Here is a 15,882-nt window from a genome sequence, read left to right as displayed (position 1 = left end):
TCCATATGCTGCAGGTCCTAAAAAGGCACTTACACACACAAGTGCATGTGTCTGTAAACACAAAAACTACCTATTTAACAGGAAAACAACAGAGGGGAAACTGCCAGTCCTCACCACGAACCTTTCAGCTTTGCTGGATATCCCAGGGAACGTGGCAAACAGTGTTCTGAGAGAGAGAGAGCTTCCCATCGGGGCTCCTTCTCCAAGACTGGGCTTCCCGGGTATTTTCAGACGCTTCAGGCATCTGGAGCATCCCTGATCCCCCTTCAGGCCAACCTCGTCTCGGATCTGAGATCTCAGAGGACCAGAAGCGGCTCTTGGCTTGGAAACTTGGTCAATGTTTTTTCTGCCTGTAACACTGGAAAGCTTCAAACAGGAATTCCAGACAACCCCAAAGCAAGCAGCCAGCACACTTATTCATGGCAGGACGAAACTGTACTCATGTTTTTGCACTGAGGAGGTAAGGTGTGTAATGACACACAAGGTAATTGAGGCTGTATTTCTTCAGGGTTAAACAAGAAGAATGCTCTGCAACAGGGGAAGGGTTAATACATTCAGGCATTTAAAATCCCATACAGGGGAACTTCAAGCCATCATTAAAAGTATGCCTTTGAAAAATATTTAGTGACCTAGAAAAATATTTTTAAAGCTAAGTAACAAAATCAGCGCGCTAAGCTATGTGGACAGCGCGAGTCCCACTTTTTTTGCACCTCTCCTCTCCCCTCCCATGTGTGGATGGAACATTTCTTTCTGCAGAGAAAAACATGTTATGCACGCAAATGTTACCCTTGGTTTTGTCTGGGAGTTTTTATTTGCTCGGACAGAAAATTGGCTATGCTGGGTTTAATAGTAGGAAGCATGAACATTCTTTAACACTGTAAGCGGTAAAGCCTCAGTAAAGTGACCAAGATTTCATCAGGTGGCTTAAGAATGAACTTTGCGATCCTCTCTCATCAAGATTACACTGTACCGGCGGTTTCGGAGGTTCCATTCACCGGTCTGGTACGCAGCGCACGCGGTTCCAGGGCCCAGACACCGCCGTGGCCCTACTGGAAGTTTAATTATAGGGCTGGGTAGCGGGCGTGGCTCTCAAACGGGGTGGCGGGAACTTCATCTTTTTGACATTCAACAGAAATGCAGAGAAGCCGTGTGGTATCCACCCGCAGGACAGAGAGCCCTGGAATTTGGGGTCTGATTTTCCCTTCCCTAGATCCTCCACCTCCGTCTCCAAGGGCTCCCACAGGCCTCTCCGCCTCTGAGAAGCTCCCCCTTTCTTTACCTCTGTCGCTCCCCCTCCATCTATCCCCGGACCTTCCTGCCACACCTCCAAAGCCCAACGCCTCGGCCCCCCTTTCCCGTTTCTCCGCAGCCGCCGCCCTCCCGAGGGCCCTAGGATCCCTGGGAGGAAACGTTCAGCCGGAGCAGAGTTTTGGGAACTGAGCTTTTAGAGAGCATCGGGCAGTCAGGCGTGGGGGAGGGGCCGGGGTTGCGAGTGCGCCGCTCTTGGAAGGTCGTCGGTAACTCCTTCCCGGCGGCGCTGGAAGCTGGTGCTGACCTCTTAACAAAGAACAGGTTCGGCCGCCGCCCCTCCCCAGGCCCCGGGCCGAAGAGGCCACGTGACCTTTCCTGGCTTGTTTCCCCCCCCCCCCCCGCGAGGGGCTGGGGGAGGGGGGATGGGAGGAGGGAGGGGAGGAGGGGGAAGAGGGGAGAAGGGGGTGGGAGTGGGGGAGGGAGTTGGAAGGAGGAAGCGGGAACTTGGGGTTGCGGCGGGAAGGTGGCGAGGGCAAGGGGGAGGGAGCGGAGGGGGAAGGGGGCGGAAGGCGAAGGGAGCAGAGGGCGGTGAGGAAAGGGAGTTGAAAGAGGAGGCGGAGGGGGAGGGGGAAGGGAGGCGGAGGGGGAGGGGGGAAGTAGAGCTGGAGGGGGGCTCGGAGGGTGGAGAGGATGAAAAGTAGGCGGTGAGGGAGAAGGGAGGCGAGGAGGGCAGGAAGGGGGGGGAATGGGAGGCTAAGGACCTGGGCGTTGGAACCCCATTGACTCATTAGGATGCAATTGCCAATTTTTTTTTAAAAACCAGACTGTATAAATTTACAGTTTCCTTTTCGGCTGAAGCAGACAACGTTAAAACACATTAGATTTTCTGTTTCAGAATGCAAATTAAACATGGGCGAGCTCTTGGAAGGTTTAATTAAGGGCTTAAGAAAATAGGAGATTTAAGACATGGATGCTTGAGTAAGGCAGATTTTAGTCTGGGGGAAATGTGGCTTTTTTTTTTTTAAACTTAAAAAGAAAATTGCTTAATAATAAAACGGCCCAAGCCTTCCTTGAACATAACAGGAAGTCTTCTTAAGAAAACATTTTTTTTTTTTTTTAAAAGCAACCACATGTCCACAGACTGAGAGAGGGTGGTTTTGAGGTGGAGGCTGGGTGTCCTGAGCCCCAGCAGCTGTGCTGCCTGCAGGGTCATCGAGTAGGGACCCCCAAAGCTTGCTCAGGGGACCCTGGAAACTTGCTCACCCTTGTTGGCCTCCAGGAGGCCTGAGCCCTCCCTGTCTAGTTCAGAAATGACTTTCTTGAATCCTTGCCTGTAACCTGGTTCTCTTCTCTTCCCTGCTCCCTTCTTTCAGGCCCAAAGCAAACAACAAAACCCAGGAGCAAAGCCCTGCCCCCCCAACAAAAACCAAACAAAACCCACCCCAAACTTTGCATCAGCTGCTCTGGCTCACATTTTGTGAGCCTCGTGGGCTATTTTTCATTCTTTTCTTTCCTTTGAGAGAAATGTAAGGCCTTTAAATGCCATTCTGTGCACACGTAACTTAAAAATGGTCTGGCAGAGGGGGAAACTGGCACATGTATAGTTCACAATCTGTTAGCATCACGTGAAGCCAGATTCAGCAAAAGCTCCATGGGCTCCTCCAAGCCAGGTTATGCAACATCTCAAAATCCTTCCAACCCTCTGGGGACTTGTCTGTGGGAGGGAGAAGGGGGAGCCAAGAGGGAGAAGACAGGATTGGTGGCCCTGTGTAAGCTTTTTGGGGGGAGGTGCGGTGGGGGGGCACTGCACATGCTTGGGTTTAGTAGAGTCTATCACTGCAGTCTGAAGAGCGGGACGTCTCCTGCACTGTACCTGCCTAGGCTGTGCAAACTGGGAGGTAAAAAGGGGCGCTCCTAAAGCCCTGAGAGTGCCTGCATTCGGCCCGCAGGCTGGTGGACCGGCTTTGCTAGGACTGCCACATCCGAGGAGCACAGCCAGGTGGCTTAAACAACAGGAATTTATCTCCTCAGGGTCCCAGAGGCCAGGGTCCAAGATCAAGGTGTCAGCAGCAGGGGGTTTCTCCAGAGGCCTCTCCTTGGCTGGTTCCTGGCCTTTTTCTCCGCGTGTCCTCACATGCTCTCTCCTATGCCTGCATCTGTGTCCTCATCTCCTCTTATAAGGACATTAGTCCTGTTGGATTAGGGCCACCCTAATGACTTCATTTTAACTTAATCACCTCTTTAACGGCTCCGGTTCCAAGGTTCCAAATACAGCCCTGTGCTGGGGAGTCCTGTGCCTGGGAGTGAGGATTTCAATGGAGGTCCGGGGGTGGGTGGGGGGGAACGATGCCTCTGAGGGCCTAACAGGTTGAGGGAAGAGGGAGAGAGGGTAGGAAAGGAGCTCACCTCCCTCCCGCAGCCTGGCCTGGGCGCCCGGTGCCCTCTTGGCACCTGGGCTATGGACGCCGCCGCCGCTGAGGAGTGGGGGGAAGAGTGGAGGGAGCTCCCCATGTGGTGCAAGGCGCCCGGTGCCCTCTTGGCACCTGGGCTATGGACGCCTCCGCTGAGGAGTGGGGGGAGGAGTGGAGGGAGCTCCCCATGTGGTGCAAGGGCGGCTGTTAACTGCCAGTCCTGGGCCCTGTGCCCATGGGACAGCTGCATTTTTAATTCTCTTTTCCGGGAGATGAGCGATTTTAAAAAAGAGATTACTCCAATATTCCATCTTCACCACCGCCTGCGTGTCACCTGAAAATGCTGCTAGAGACGACGGTTCCTGGGAATACCTTTTTTTTGGCGGGAGCAGTATCTCTGGGGGGCCCCCAGAGACTGTCAGAGTGCTTGGCACCTCCGAGGGAGCCTAAGGTGTATCTGTGGAATAATCATGTGGGTTTTCAAGATGTTAATTTAATCTGATCATCTGTGACAGAAACCACAAAGCCTTTTGCTGTGAAATGATGACTGGTAATTATTAAAAAGAGACAGACTTTTCTCTTTCTTGGTTGCTTTAATTGGCAAGAACTATCCCGGCTGTGGAGGTTCTGCTCTCACGGGCTTCCTGAGGAAGGAGAGGTCCTGAGGCTGAAGCTTCCGTTTCAGTGGATTTTTATTAACACTTGGTTCCAGTGGAGGGTGGCGGGAAGGAGTGAGTGTTCTCAGGATGCTTTTAAATGTGCACAGATCCACCTTGCAGTTTGGCGGTGTCGGCAGCACAGGCGTGATTCTGGAGACCTGCTTGGTTGTGATTATCTTGGAGTGGTGCTTGGAGCCCCAGAGGGCTTGGTCACTGGTAGGCAGCTTGCCTTTTCCCTCTGGGGGAAATCTTTTTTGTGCAGCACACTCCCAGGGCACTAGTGACCCTTCTCCTTTATTCACTTTAAGGAGCACAGGGAGCTCTGTTTGTCCCCCTGAGGCTCTGAGACAGAAGGGCTGGTCGATGGGCAAAGCTGAGGGAGCCTGGTCATTCTGGCACCCTTCACTGTCCTGCCAAGCAGAATGTCACATTCTAATCTACTGCATCATGCCAGCAGGAATCTACTGTCCATAAGCTGCTAGCAGTTATATATCTGGGCTGATAAAAAGCTTTGACCCAAAGCTCCAGTAGGTAATTAATGAGAGGCTGAAGGCTGGGAAAAATAGCTTCTTTCATGCATTCTTTCTAAATTTTGCTTCCTTCTAAATTCTTGGGTCTCTCTTTTTTTCTTTTTAAGGCTGCGCTTGTGGCACATGGAAGTTCTTGGGCTGGGGTCAAACTGGAGGTACAGCTGCTGGCCTATGCCACAGCCATGGCAACACCGGATCTGAGCCGCATCTGCAAGCTATGTTGCAGCTTGTGGCAATGCCTCAACCCACTGAGTTGAGGCGAACCCAAATCCTCACAGAGACAACGTCGGGTCCGTGACCTACTGTGTGCCACAATGGAAACTTCTTGGATCTTGCTTGAACTATTCTGTTTATTTTGTTTGCCTTTGGTTTTTATTTGGGAAAGGGCTGGAAAGGAAGTGTGAGGTGCTTGAAATACAGGAGCAGGCAGTGAAAGGAAATTACTGTTTGGTGAGAGCACCGAAGGTGGAAAGGCATGCAGTGGACAGTGATGGGTTTTGTCTGCTCCTAAGTCCACCCTGTCTTACAAATTTTCTTTAGGGAACACCCAACTATCACTCTCAGGCCCTGTGATAGCAAACTTCAAGGGGAGCCTTGGGGACCAGGCCTGGTCAGAGAGCATTTCATATCCCTTCCTTGGCTACAGTGAGTGGTTAGGTAAGAGTCTGTGACCCATGATGATAGCCAGATGTGGCTTTGGCTAGAGTTCCTAACAAAGAGATTTGTTTGTTTAGAAATCCATCTTCATCAGTTCTTGAGACTGAAGACAGCACTGAGGCACTGAGAAACATGGAGCCAAGTTGTGAAAGAGACAGATGCCATTAGGTAGCATTTCAGCACCTGGACCTAGCCAGGCCTGAAGGCCACAAATGAATAATTCACTTACTTTATTTTATTTTTTTAGCAAAATTTGATTTGGATTGCTAATGCTTGCCACGGGGGTGGGGTGGGGGGGAGGAGAATACTAAGGAAACTTTATTTTATAGAGAATTAAAATGATGTTGAATGCTATTGCAGTCCCAGAGATTTTCCCCTTCTTTCATTATGACATATGACCTATGACTTAGAAATGCATTCGATACATGTATTTTACTGAATAGCAGAAAAGGAACCACCAGTAATCACTCAAGTCCTGAGAGAGAATGCCGCCTCTTCAGCACCACCCACCTTTCCCCATCAGAAGTTACCACTTTTTGACTTGAGGGAGAATCATCTCCTTGCTTTTCTCTGTAGTTTTACTCCACATATGCACCCTTGGGCAGAATGGATTTTGTGTTCATGGAATCATACTGCTTGTACATGGGGGGGGGGGGGCAGGAGGCGTGGCGGGGGGCGTCTTGCATCTGTCACTCACCATTGCTGGCCCGGTGCTCCTCACATTCATTCTCCAGGCTATCACAGTGCTCAGCAGACGACAGTGCCACAGTGTATCCATTAGGGAGTATTTTTTGTACCCGATGTTTACAGTAGAGAACTTATTGAAGTCGGATCAGTCCAACTCATATTGGAAACAAACTGAAATGTTATGTACTGCTCTTTGCGGAAGCCCGATCTTGAATCAGGCCGGCCATCTGCCGTCCTTGGTCCATGTCCAAGCTGCTGATGGCTGCTAAAGAAAAATTGCACAACCAAGTGAATTCACGTTATTACACATCACGATCGTCAACCCCGACTGGGCCCTCCTGAGAGCAAGCAACGCTGCGAGCCCCTTCAGCTTTCTGCTCCACCTTCCAGTCCCAGCTGGGCCACAACCTCCCAGCCGGCCCCCAGCCCCTTCTCTGCACACTCCCAAAGATGACCTTGCCTAATGGTTGCCGGAGGGGGGGAGAAAGTCATTCATTTCTGAACTTGGCCATGAGGAGTCTTCTCAGCATCCACACCCATCTTTGCTGCCACCTCTGGGGCCCAGCTGCCCTTCTTTCCAGGAAACATCTCCCTCTGGGCCCTCTCTCCTCCTGGGTAGGTCAGTCCTCGATTCTCATCACCCATCCCGAGGTGGAGAGTCTGTGGAAGGCCTTTGCCTCCATAACCTCCGCTTCCACGTCCCAGCCAGGCTGGCTGGGTCTTCTCAATTTTCATCTGGATGATGAGTCTTCCCAGCTTGTCTCCCTTTTACTTCAAGCTCTTTTCCTCCCCTGAAGCCACAGTGCAGTTTCTGAAATGCAAACTTGATGATCTGAATCTGTGTTCATTTCCAAGGGCCGCCTAACAAATGACCAGAAGCCGGGGTAGGGGCAGGAGGGTAGTAATGGCAGAAACGCCTTCCCCCACAGCTCTGGGATTAAAGTGTGGCGAGACTGGCTCCTCTGGATGTTCTGGGAAGGGACCCCTTCCCACGGCCCTCTCTGGGCTCTGCTGGATGCCAGCCACCCCGGCCTGTGGACCCACCACTCTGATCTCTGCCTCCATCTCCACGGAGATTTTTTGGTCTGTTTCTAATCTCTCTCTCTCTCTCTCTCTCTCTCAAAGGGACCCCAGCCATTGGACTTAGGGCCTACCGTGAATCAGGGATGATCGCATCTCAAGATCTGCAAACTTAATTAAGTCTGCAAAACGCTTTATTTCAAATAAGTTTGTCTTTTTTTTTTTTTTTTTGGTTTGGCTGCACCTGCGGCATGTGGCTGTTCCCAGGCCAGGAATCACCAGAGCCACAGTGGTGACAATGCCGGATCCTTAACCTGATAATCCACCAGGGAACTCTATCAAACAAGGCTACCTTCTGAGATGCCAGGAGTAAGGACTTGGACAGGTATTTAGGGCTGCTATGTACCCCGCCATACGTCTCCTTGCTTAAAAGCTTCTAGTGGCAGCTCACTTCTCATCTGGGTATCACCTAAGGCCCTCGGCCTGCACCCCTCTCTCCAGCTAAGCCCTCTTCCCTGGTCTGCTGAGGACCCACATCCCTCCCCAGGGATGGATCTGCCTGTCCTAGTCCCCTGCACCCCCATGTCTCATTAGGTCTCTGCTCAGCAACGCCCTACCCTCTCTGGACTCCGCCATCTTTCTCCCAAGTCCACAGACTGCTCTGTGCAGACCCCGCCTAAGAGAGCACACAGCTGAAAACTATCTCCAAAGCCATTCACTGCCGTAGATGGGAAATGAGTGAAACTTTTTATGGAATGTCTAACCTAAAAAAAGTCAAAATATACCTACTCATAAGTGACCTCTCACTGGGGTGGGGTGGGGGGGACTCAAAAACTTCACTAAAGAATTTGACTGGGGAATTCCCTCACGGCTCAGCATTTAATGAACCCGACTAGGATCCATGAGGATGCAGATTTGATCTCTGGCCTCGCTCAGTGGGTGAAGGATCCAGCTCTGCCTTGAGCTGTGGTGTAGGTCACAGATCCATCTCAGATCCTATCTTGCTGTGGCTGTGGTGTAGGCCGGTAGCTGTAGCTCTGATTCGACCCCTAGCCTGGGAACTTCCATGTGCTGCAGGTGAGGCCCTAAAAAGCACCTCCCCCCAAAAATTTTGGTTATGAAAATAACAACTGCAATTTCCCATCACAGAAATTATTGACGATTATCCATAAAGAAGGGGAAATATGAGTGTGGGCATGGAATTCAAAGATGTAACTATATTAGTATGGCAATATTTAGATGGAATTCTGTTTGGCCACTGTGAAGGGCAAAATAACTGGCCTATGATGTGAAGAGTCTAGAGAATCTTGTATTTTAACAGCATATGTAGTTTATAGCCCTGTTCACATATAGGACTGAATGGCCAGTTGGGCCAAAAAATGTACTTAGCATAGAGAACAATTTCTGGAACTTAAGGTCGTGGAGGAAACGCCGATTTGGCGTCAGGTAGCTGCCAGGAATGCAGGAACAAGACTTGCCATCAACACAACGTAACGGGTGACATTCTATGGCTATTTGGTTCTATTTTATTTTTTTCTATTTCTATTTTCATTTTTCATTTTTATTTATTTAGTCTTTTTGTCTTTTCTAGGGCCGCACCCACAGCATATGAAGGTTCCCAGGCTAGGGGTCGAATTGGAGCTGCAGCTGCTGGCCTATGCCACAGCCACAGCAATTCGAGATCTGAGCCGTGTCCGAGACCTACACCGCAGCTCACGGAAAGGCCAGATCCTTAACCCACTGAGGGAGGCCAGGGATCGAACCCACAACCTCATGGTTCTAGTCGGATTCGTTAACCACTGCGCCATGATGAGAACTCCCTCAATTTTAAATTTTATTATAGTAAAATATACATAACTCGAAACTGACCATTTTCACCATCTTTAACTGTGCAGTTCAGAGGCAGTCAGTACTTCTGTAATGATTGTATTTCACTTTCCTGAGGAATTCTAGAATGCATAGAGCACAACTTAAAATTGGCTTGAAAGTACAGACACTTGGCAGTCTATTTTTTTTTTTTAACCTACGAGAGAAAGAAATCTTTATGTTCAGTTACACATTTGAGAATTTGATGAACTATATACTTAGTGTCTTCCCTGTACAGAGAGAACTAGTTTATAAGCCTATGGACATGATCCAGGCTATTGTCTTTTTTCGGTGCATTCTGGGCTCTCTCTTTGGGAGTGAGATTTCTGGTTTGTAGGATAAAAGAATCTCAAGATAAAGTGGGCACGCTGTCAGGAAAATAAGACTAGATCATGGTACGGACCCAAATGGAGAGGCTGTGAGAAGCTGATGAGTGTCCACAGAATCCTGGATGCCCTTCAAGTCCTCCTAAGGCCTTCTCTTGCAACGGAGGCCGGAAGCTGAAATCACAGGAGAAACACAGAGAACTCTGAAAATCCTGGGGTCTCCAGACAGAGTGGAGTTATTTCAGTCTTCTCCTGGATTTTAGTGTTCATTTGGATGCATTAAAGTGCACACAATTAAACAAAATGTTCCAACCAAAAGGTAAGCTTCATTCTGCATAGAAATTTCTTTTGGGCAGTCCTTAAATAGCGGATCGATGAAGTGCTTTGAATCTTGAGCTCGGCAAGGAAATGAAATTGAAAAAGTATGACATAAAGGGTCTCTGTTCTTTCTGTGGGAAGGTTTCTCCCAAATGATTTTTCAAGATGAGCAAGGGAAAGAATGCATAATTGCGGCCGTCACGAGATCATTTCCCCTTCATTTTTGGGGGTCTATGCTTACTCGTTGGAATTGTGGAGACAGCTTTGATCATGCTGCTGATCGTTGCTAGGCGACTCTCTCATCTGTGGCGTCCCCGGCTGCCAAACCCAGCCGTTCTCTCACCAGACGACACCCTGTTCCACACGATCCCGTTTTCACCCTGTGCTCTGTTAGCACGGCCTCAAGAGCAGCGAACAATTTTTACATTTTTTGACTGTAGAAACAGCAGAACACATGAGGCTTGGCTTTCACAACGTGGATTTTCGTGTGGGTTCCCAGACAGCTCTCATGTTCTAATAGTACTCTCTGGTCACCTCGCTCTGTGTTCCTTAGTTCTGCACTTCAGTGCTTCCAGAGGGCTGGCCTTCCTTCCCGGGAGCAGAAAGGGGATGGTCACCATTCCCCACCCGCCTTCCCCCCAAAATCAGAGGTTATTTGTAGTCAACTTTTTTTTTTTTGCTTTTTAGGGTCGTGGGTGCAGCATATGGAGGTTCCCAGGCTAGGGGTCAAATCGGAGCTACAGCTGCCGGCCTACACCACAGCCACAGCAATGCCAGATCCGAGCCGCGTCTGCGACCTTCACCACAGCTCATGGCAGCGCTGGATCCTTAACCCACTGAGTGAGGCCAGGGACTGAACACGCAACCTCACGGTTCCTAGTCGGATTCATTTCTACTGTGCGATGACGGGAACTCCTGTAGTCCACTTTTATTTTGACTCTTCATTGTGCGGCCTCTTTCTTTTCTGTGTCATGTGTTCCTAGAGCCTTGTAGGAACTTTTTTTTTTTTTTTTTTTTTTAAAAGCAAAACCTTCTTAAGAGGAAGAATGCTTCTTGTTTCAGCCTGCAGACCTACTGGTTGGTGATGGCACTGCTGACTCATGCTGAGGGGTGGAGGCTGGCCTTCTGCGTGACCCCTGGCAGCCCCTGGGCAGGATGAATTGAGCATTCGTTGGTTTCCGAGGCCAGGGAGTGTGTGCACATCAGCAATTTCCAGAACCAATGAAATAATGAGTTGGGGTCCCTGAGTAGAGTAGAAGGGCACTGGACAGAATCCTCTCCTTTGCCCACTTGAATTTTTACTAAACAGGAAATTTAGGGGGCTGAGACATGGGTGGCCAGATAACATACAGGACAGCCAGATATATTAGAAAGTTGGACACACAGCAAATGATGATTTAAGTGTATCCTAACTACCACTGGGGATATACTTAGAATGAGCCAAACATCTATTATCACACACGTCTTTTGAGTCAAGCTGGAGCCTTCACTGAACAACTCACTGTCTTCTTCTTTTTCTCCTCTCATGGGGCATGCCCTTTAACCCCCAGGGACCAACGGTAGTGACTACTCGTCACAACTGACTACCAAGCTACTGAACTGCGGTGAGTCTCAACTATCACGTGAAGTAGAACTTTGTATGGACAAAAAAAAAAAAAAAAAAAAAAAGAAAAAGAAAAAAAAGGAAAGCGTCTCATTCCTAACTTTAGTATTAGATCATCTGCTGAAATCAAACTATTTCGCATCTATTGGGCTATAACATATCAATAAAACTTCACTTAATTTTTTTTTTTTTAAAACCTTGGTTTTTCCTTTCCTATGAGTCTCCTTTATTATTCATACAAACACTTCATTCTGTTGCCAAATGTGAGGAGGTTTTTTCTCTCCCACACCAAGTAATCCTTTGTGATGCCAGCTGGGTCCTACAACTTAACTCCATTCTTTTTTTTTTTTTTTTGTCCTTTTTGCTATTTCTTGGGCCGCTCTCGTGGCATATGGAGGTTCCCCGGCTAGGGGTCCAATCAGAGCTGTAGCCACCGGCCTACGCCAGAGCCACAGCAACGCAGGATCCGAGCCGCGTCTGCCACCTACACCAGCTCACGGCAACGCCGGATCATTAACCCACTGAGCAAGGCCAGGGCCCGAACCTGCAACCTCATGGTTCCTAGTCGGATTCGTTAACCACTGCGCCACGACGGGAACTCCCACTTAATTTTTAATATGGCTACTAAATCATTTAGAACTACATGTGTGCTTTGCATGATATTTCTGTTAGATAATAGGGCTTTAAAGGCGGGCTTGGCAAGTGTTTCCTGGGCCAGACACGGACGACTGTAGGCTCTGTAGGATCTCTGCTGAAAATTCTCAACTTGGTCCTTGCAGGCACTGAGGCTATGTACGACAATTGGGTGTGGCTGAATACCCATAAAACTTTATTTACAAAAACAAGTGTGGCTGATTTGGCCCATGGGTGTAGTTTGCTGATTCCTGCTTGAGTAACTTGGGGTTTTTACTTATAATTTTTTTTTTTTTTTGTCTTTTTGCTATTTCTTGGGCCGCTCCCGCGGCATATGGAGGTTCCCAGGCTAGGGGTCTAATCGGAGTTGTAGCTGCCAGCCTATGCCAGAGCCACAGCAACTCGGGATCCGAGCCGCGTCTGCACAGCTCACGGCAACGCCGGATCGTTAACCCACTGAGCAAGGGCAGGGATCGAACCCGAAACCTCATGGTTCCTAGTCGGATTCGTTAACCACTTCGCCACGACGGGAACTCCTTGACTTCTAATTTTTAAGTGGAATAGCTCCATGACTCAGCCTCATGATTTGGACAGAGGGAGAAAATATTTGTAGGGAGACAATTCACCTTTCTTAAGGTGGTCTCATTTCTAAACTGGAAATTATGGGGTTTCTTGCTTTTTTTTTTTTTTTAAATAAAGGAGAAGAAAAAGCCCAGATATAGCCACTCATGTGTGGGGCCCTTCTTGTGTCAAAGCCTCCTGGGTACCGCCAGGGACATCCTGGCGGTACCCGCATGGACCTCAGCAAGTGGAAGTCATGTCTCCTGCAGAGGCAGTGAGGACCTGGGATACACAATACAAGTGTGAGGACATCCTTCACCCCCAGGCCACCTGAAGAACAGCGACTCCCTCCAGCAGACGTTAAAGACATGAAAGAGCAGAAGTGGGGGTAAAGCGAAAGGAGTTTTTTACAAGAGATGCACAAGCAGTAATTTGCTTTTCTCACTCCATTAAAATGTTGTCTCTACGGAGAGCAGGGTATGATGTAATTTAGAAGAATGGACTTCCATATGATCGGGAAATACCCCGAAATGTAAAAGCTTTCAGGATCACATTAAAAACAAAAAAATACCAGTGACAGGTGCAGACATGTTTTTTGGGAGGTGGGCTGGGGTCTTTGAGCCATCAGCCATGTTTGGTACATCAATGAGGTGTTTATATTTTTTTTTACTGACAGGGGAGGCTTAGAAGTATTTCTGGGAGTTCCCATCGTGGCTCAGTGGTTAATGAATCTGACTAGGAACCATGAGGTTGCAGGTTCGATCCCTGGCCTTGCTCAGTGGGTTAACGATCCGGCATTGCCATGAGCTGTGCTGTAGGTAGCAGACGTGGCTCGGATCCCGTGTTGCTGTGGCTGTGGCATAGGCCAGCAGCTATAGCTCCGATTCGACCCCTAGCCTGGGAATCTCCATATGCAGCGGGAGTGGCCCAAAAAAATGGCAAAAAGACAAAAAAAAAAAAAAAAAAAAAAAAAGAAGTATTTCTGAAATAAAATGATCATCCATGAAAGTGTAATCCCAGGAAATGTATAAACTGAAGTTTATTACCTCTTTCATGCTCTTCTTTTCAGTGTTGAGGGAAACTGGAAACAGTTTATGTCCCTTCACTTGTGTGATCCGTGAATCGGGCCTGAGTGTCGCTGTTTGGGGTGAATTTCAATTTTCATTGTTCTTTTTCCTTCTGGTCCTGGCATGTAAAAGTCATTTTGCTGCAAGTGAAGTACTTGCTTACGTGGCCGGGAATTCATGGGGGATCAGGTTAGGGCTGGCGATGGGGTGCACTTCAGATCTAAGAGTTTACAGCCTTTGGGGATTGCAGTGAATGGTTCCTTCAAGGACGCATATTTGGGGGCACCTATTCCATCTCCTGCTTTTCACTACTTTGTCCGAAGTCTATACTGTCTCCTAGAAGAAAAGTAAGTGAAATTTAGGGGATTCGACTATGTAATACACACTTAATTTACAACTTCACATATATTATTTTTCTTTTTTGGCTGCACCCAAGGCACATGGAAGTTCCTGGGCCGGGGACTGAATCTGAGCTGCAGCTGCAACCTATGCCACAGCTGTGGCAATGCCAGATCCTTAACCTGCTGCACCACAGTAGGAACTCCCAACATATTTTATTTCATTATCAAAATTACCTTTTTTTTTTTTTTTTGTCTTTTTAGGGCCACACTGGGCATATGGAAGTTCCTGGGCTAGGGGTTGAATTGGAGCTGTAGCCGCCACCTATGCCACAGTAACACCAGATCTGAGCCAAGTCTCCCACCTACATCAGTAGCTCACGGCAACGCCAGATCCTTAACCCACTGAGCGAGGTCAGGGATCGAACCCATGTTCTCATGGATACTAGTCAGGTTCACTACTGCTGAGCTATGACAGGAACTCCAAAATTACCCTTTGACTAGTACTAAAATACAAACTCTATTATATTAATGACAATATAAATAGTAATTATACTTAATATGTATTATAAAACATACAAAATACTTTGTAATATAAGTATATGGAACTTTAAAAATATTCCATGTTGGAGTTCCCGTCGTGGCGCAGTGGTTAACGAATCCAACTAGGAACCATGGGTTGCAGGTTCGATCCCTGCCCTTGCTCAGTGGGTTAACGATCCAGCGTTGCCGTGAGCTGTGGTGTAAGTCGCAGACGCGGCTTGGATCCTGCGTTGCTGTGGCTCTGGCGTAGGCTGGCAGCTATAGCTCCAATTCCACCCCTAGCCTGGGAACCTCCATATGCCGCGGGAACGGCCCAAGAAATGGCTAAAAGACCAAAAAAAAAAAAAAAAAAAAAAATTCCATGTCTCATTAAACTGCTTTGCAAATGATATGAATTGAGGTACAAATTATCAGTCTAATAAATTCTAAATCATTTGTTGCCTTTTAGAAATTGCTGGTGGGATTTTAAAGACAGCTGCCACTAAGAAAACGCTATCAGGATCCCATAGAGGCAACGGCATTAAGCTCTTCTGGGGAAGCTCTCTGCTGAATATTGGGGTCCCCCTCCAAAATTCCTATGCTGACCTCTCACTCCCAAGGGAATGGTGTTTGCAGCTGGTGCCTCTGAGAGGTAATTAGGTCATGAAGGTGAAGCCCTCACGAGTAGGATTAGAGCCCTTATAAGAGAGAGTCTAGAGAGTTCCTCTCCCCTTCTGCCCCATGAGGAACAGGGAGAAGGTGCCTTCTGTCAACCAGGAAAGGCCTTCCTCAGATACTCAATCTGCTGGCCCTTGACCTTGGACATCCCAGCCCCCAGAACCGACAGAGATACATGTCTGTTGTTTACAAGCCACCCAGTCTATGGTACGTTGTTAAACGAGCCCAAAGGGACTAAGACAAAGGACTTCCCCTTAAAATGATAGACCCTAATGGGTCCCAGGCCTGGGGGCTGTGTTTCGGCTGCACTTTGGGTGGGGAGGTTGCCTGCAGGTCACTGCCAGGGGGCTCTCCTGGACAGGTTGTCTCAGCCTTGTCCAAATGTCACCACAAAGGTAGCCTGCCCTCAGACCTGCTCTGTGTCCCTCTAACGTAGGGAGACTCCAGAGCAGCAGGTGGCCACCGCACCTGTTGGCCACTGATACCTGTGTCCTTTCAGTAGCTGCCAGGGGCTTCCAATGTCAGCACAGAATGTGCTTTCAGAACCTGTGAAAGAGTCTGAGGTCCAGTTAAGAACCATGCCCGGCATTTGGCTATGATGCAGTAATTTCCTTTAATCTGGAACAGTCTGTCTGCCTTTAGTTTTCCTTTTATGCCATTGATGTTTCTTTTTTTAATCTTATTATTATTATTTTTTTGTCTTTTTAGGGCCACACTCATGGCATATGGAGGTTCCCAGGCTAGGGGTCGAATCA

General features: G+C 48.4%; 1 protein-coding gene across 2 annotated transcripts in view; it reads left to right on the top strand.

Annotated features, from left to right (window-relative positions):
• The first annotated feature begins 9,265 nt into the window (after nt 1–9,265).
• The window catches only part of LOC110257727 (uncharacterized), a 375,658-nt gene continuing 369,041 nt past the window's right edge, over nt 9,266–15,882 (top strand). Inside the window, exon 1 of one of the 2 annotated variants that reach the window (XR_014835035.1) lies at nt 9,266–9,726. The gene's annotated coding sequence lies outside the window, so the exon portion shown is untranslated. The remainder of the gene's footprint in view (nt 9,727–15,882) is intronic. The other variant, XR_014835036.1, reaches the window with a different exon arrangement.

Source organism: Sus scrofa, chromosome X (genome assembly GCF_054392235.1).
Source record: "Sus scrofa isolate SSC_HxYL_T2T_F1_AM1 chromosome X, Sscrofa_HxYL_maternal_Yorkshire_Landrace_v2.0, whole genome shotgun sequence".
Classification (NCBI taxonomy): Eukaryota; Metazoa; Chordata; class Mammalia; order Artiodactyla; family Suidae; genus Sus; species Sus scrofa.
This window is presented reverse-complemented; position numbering and strand designations above follow the sequence as displayed.